Consider the following 4166-nt stretch of genomic DNA (forward strand, 5'->3'; position numbering starts at 1 on the left):
TAAAAATAAAAAAACAATCTAATAAAGAAAACAAAATTCACAAGACAAAACAGAGCGTGATGTATTTTGCTTCTCGTTTAAATAAAAAGCTGTTAAAAACAACCTTTACAAAACCTTATTTAATGAAGATTGATCAAATCTCTTTCCCCACAACAGTTATCTTTTCAAAATGTAAAAATCTGTAAAATTTACATTTAAATAAGAATAAAAACAAACGTTATGTGTTTACACAATCAAACCACTCGACAAGAAACTGGAAAACTACTTAAAAAATTATAAAAAGAAAAATATATCCTTCTGACTCAGGTCTGGTTACTTGGCAGCTGTCAGTCTGACATAAGGAATGCTTCAGTGCATTTGCTTTTATATAAAACATCAATTTGTTGTTTTCATAATTTTTATGTAAATCACTGATGAAGAGCATTTTAAGGTTTTCCTGCATTTTTAGAAACACAGTTCTTTAACAAATCAGTGTTTTGTTGCATTAGTTTACCATTTTATTATGTGGAATATAAAAATGTCTGCGTAATGAGCCTTGTTGAATTTGATTTTGTTGCAGAAACTAGATCTGAAAAGGATACTAATGTGAGAGCTGTAAAGTTTTAACAACATAAGGTCAACAAAAGAAAAACCATCATCTCAGTCATTTCATTATTACCAGCGTATGAAAGTTGTTGCTTATTCAGTAGGTAAAACCTTTTTTATATAAATCAATGCAGGCTATTTACACAGACTGAGTACTTTTATACATACAGTATATTGTACAATAATTACAAATACAGCATTAGAACATGGTGCTTTTTAACACCACAAAACAAGTCAAAATATCAAATAACTCACCAGGCATGAAGCATGATGTTGGTTTGAAACATCTCCCATACTGCACAAACATTCAAATAAAATGCCATAGATGCACGTAAAGGGATTTCTTTTTGAAAAGGCAGTGAGTCAGATCATATCAAGAAGGAATCATGTTTGCTTCTTTGGTTTTTCATGGAAACGTGTGGCATCTGTTTGATCTGTGAGCTGCTCTGAATGTCTTTATCACAGTTACGATAACGATGTTGCTCAAAACACAACTAACAGCAACTTGATCTTACTAGAATTACTACGATTTCAACAGATCCAAGTGAATGCATTTAAATGAACTCCACCAGCCCACCAGTATGTCCATGAGATGATGGTGGTTATCCCTTCCAGTCTTCAGGTGACTTGCTATGATGATGATGATCCAGTCTTCAGCTCACCAAAGACCCAGTACAGGTCTTGTGTCCAGCCTTCTGGAACAATCCTGAAATACCATCTCTAGGTTGGTGTCTCAACTCAAAGGTGTCTCAGATATCTTCAAGTTTCCTCTCTGTGGCTTCAAGGAGATGTTTTGGAACGCTACTTCTTAGCCAGCTGGAAAGGATGTTGACCCTTTAAACATATGTGTGAATATAGATTTAGTTACTTCAGGATCACAAATAAGAAACAAGAATGACTAAAGAGATCAAATTCCTAGTACGCTTTCTAGAAGTATTTGAGCTAAAATGCTTGATTGTGCCTAACTTTAATTTGCCTCTCAGGTTAGCAATCAACAAAAAATGTCTTCCAAGCGGGCACTCTACCTGTCTACTGCTAGAGGTTTATGCACATTGAATAAAATAAAAATACATAATATAACTTGTTTATTGCACAATTTTTATGCAAAGTCCGTTTTTTTTATTTGTTATCTTGACTAGATACTGCGTTTGTTTGTTGTGTTGGCTGTAACATTGATTGTGTTTGCTGTATCAACGTAACTACAGTATAAAGTTCAGAACAGTATTTAGCATTCAACGTTTTGTTATTACGTTATTTTTTAGGATTTTACACAAAAACATTTAATCTTTTGCTTGATTGTGTACCTTAGCAATGCAAGGATTGTTAAAATGTCTAAAATTAAGACAAGTAATCATTTCTAAAACGTTGTACCGATACTGACTTTAATGCTCTTTGTACCTACTAAGGCATCTGTCCCGATGTTGATGGTTTACTCTAATGGTCACTTTAGCAATGAGAATAGGAGGATCTGGACTAGTTTTGTAATACACTAATCCCCCATTTATCATGGGGGATCCATACCCTGAAGCCCCGTGATAAGTGAAAAACCGTAAAGTAGGAATAGTAGTACAACTAAATGGTAAATGGACTGTACTTATACAGCACATTTTTATTTAATCAAGACACTCAAAGCTCTTTACAAGACAAACTTTGTCCTCATTTACCCATTCACACAGCACTCTACTAGATCTATACAAAGAATAATCAGAGCTTTATCACATTCATACATTGATGGGACACACATTGGAGGCAATGAGGGGTTCAGTGTCTTGCCCAGGGACACTTTGGCATGCCACTGCTGGTGGAATTGAACCCCAAACTCTTGGAGGACGAATGCTCTAACCACTCAGCCACAGCTGCCCAGTAGTAAGTAGTAGTTTATTTTAGTATTTATATAAATATTTATTAAGGCATTTTAAACTCTTCCCACACTCTTGCAATATTCTAAACAATGTTTCTAAACTCTAAACGCTCGAAAAGAGCACAGCATGTCATGATTTCAGCTCCCTGCCACCTGCCAGCGCTCTCGGCCACGCCCACTTCTCTGATGCAGAATGGAGATCCTGACACGGTGCAGGAGGAAGCTTCTCCTGCAGCTGTGGGCTGCACAGCGGTGCAGCAGGTGATAATTTTTTTAAATATTCAATTTTAAATAAAAAATAACATGCCGAACGTGCAGCTCATCCTTCAGTCAGCCAATTGTGTGTCATGTCCAATCTTACTTTGTAAAACCACGATAGAGCGAGTCCACGAAAAACGAACCGCAAAGTATCGAGGGACTACTGTATTTTTATTATTGTTATTATTATTATTATTATTATTATCATTTTATTATTATTTCTGGGCAGCACAGTGGCGCAGTTTGTAGAGCTGCTGCCTCTCAGCAAGCTGGTCGCCCCAGTTCAAATTCTGGCCAGGGGACCTTACTGGATGGAGTTTGCATATTCTCTCCGTGCATGCGTGGGTTTTCTCTGGGTACTCCAGTTTCCTCCTGTAGTGAACCAGATGACCTGATGATCTGACCCTTATCTGACCCTGATGACCTCAAATCTACCAGATGGACAGAGACTGTTATTTTCATTGATCTGAATAAGTCTGAGCCATCTGATGACTTTCTTTCTTGAATTAATCAAGCAGAAAAGACAATCCTCTATAATCATTACTGTCTTACAAATGTTTTGATAATCAAATTGTGTTAGTTTCACTCAATGCTTACAGGTTGAAAAGAACTACTCATTTTTATTTTACATAAACAGTAAGTAATGATTTTTATTCCTCATTCAAAGAAGAAATCACCTGAATATGCATTTCTTGATTTTCTGTCTGAAATGAGTCAAGTCGTAAGTATGTGAAAGGTTGGTTTTCGGTCAACTAAAATGTTTACCGAGAAAGATGTCATGTTTAAACTTTTTCAGAAGATTACCAAGAGTTGACTCCACGAAGTCTGCTCTCCTGCAATAATCTCTCTGTCAGTTGTTAAAACAATCTCATTCTCTGACCTTGGCTTAGATAACATCTTACGTCACAAAACCACTCCTCTTTCTGGTCCATCCACGAATCAGAAAGCTCTGAAGTAAACTCGGAAGTAAACTCATTTAAAATGTGACAACTTCCCGGTTCTCGCAGAGTGCAGTAGATTCCATGGAGTGCAGTTAGTTCTCAAGGAGTTCTGAAGAGAATTCATGGGGAATTCATAGAGTGCAGTAGATTCCATGGAGTGCAGTGAGTTCTCAAGGAGTTCTGAGGTTCTGGAGCGGTTCTCATGTAGTGCTCAAGGAGTTCTGAAGAGAATTCATGGGAATTCATAGAGGGCAGTCGGTTCCAGAAGATCTGAAAGAGTCTGAGAGCTGCTGACAATGAAGAGTCAGAGTTGCTGAGAATCCAGAGACGTTTTGGGATTATAATTCTGTTTTGAACTAACCACGCACGACTCTCCAAGGATTTTAGCTGTTCTCAACGGAGACGCTGATATCAGTCTGAAAGATTTCTTACTGAGGTGATCTATCGTCAACAAGGTAACGGTTTCTTCTTCGACCAAAGGGGGGACTGTAGTGAACCAGATGACCTGATGATCTGACCCT

At 37.2% G+C, this 4166-nt stretch overlaps 1 long non-coding RNA gene across 1 annotated transcript in view; it reads right to left on the bottom strand.

Moving 5' to 3' along the window:
- Window positions 1-1208: 1208 nt before the first annotated feature.
- LOC119413864 overlaps window positions 1209-4166 on the bottom strand; it is a 12743-nt gene continuing 9785 nt past the window's right edge. The window contains exon 3 of the long non-coding RNA XR_005186977.1: window positions 1209-1419. This is a non-coding gene — a long non-coding RNA (uncharacterized LOC119413864). The remainder of the gene's footprint in view (window positions 1420-4166) is intronic.

This window comes from Nematolebias whitei, chromosome 1, assembly GCF_014905685.2.
Source record: "Nematolebias whitei isolate Nwh7 chromosome 1, NemWhi1, whole genome shotgun sequence".
Classification (NCBI taxonomy): domain Eukaryota; kingdom Metazoa; phylum Chordata; class Actinopteri; order Cyprinodontiformes; family Rivulidae; genus Nematolebias; species Nematolebias whitei.